This window comes from Haliaeetus leucocephalus, unplaced genomic scaffold (genome assembly GCF_000737465.1).
Source record: "Haliaeetus leucocephalus isolate CR32 unplaced genomic scaffold, Haliaeetus_leucocephalus-4.0 Scaffold325, whole genome shotgun sequence".
NCBI lineage: Eukaryota > Metazoa > Chordata > Aves > Accipitriformes > Accipitridae > Haliaeetus > Haliaeetus leucocephalus.
Window position 1 is genome coordinate 38358 of NW_010972761.1, and position 307 is coordinate 38664.

General features: G+C 77.5%; 1 protein-coding gene across 1 annotated transcript in view; it reads right to left on the bottom strand.

Moving 5' to 3' along the window:
• Positions 1-307, bottom strand: part of STAG3 (stromal antigen 3) — a 9874-nt gene that overhangs the window by 9168 nt on the left and 399 nt on the right. The gene's annotated exons all lie outside the window — the stretch shown is intronic.

Genomic DNA, 307 nt, shown 5'->3' on the forward strand with positions numbered 1-307 from the left:
CGGGCTGTCAGGGGCTGGTGGCGATGGCGATGAGCCGCTCCGTGCCCCGGCTGAGCCTGGCGCAGGGCTGGAGCCGGTGCCCAGCCCGGCGGAGGAACCGGAGCTGGAGGAGGCGCCCTGGACGTGGGCTGAGCGCCGCGGGGGCATGGTGACGGCAGGGCCTGGGGGACGGGGGGAGGCAGGTGGGGTCGGAGGGACCGGGACGGTGGGGGCGCCCCCTCGGCCCTGACACCCCAGGGCCGGGGAGGGGCCCAAGCACCCACAAACACCCCCTGCCTGGGGCTGCCGAGGAGGGGGAGGAGGACCC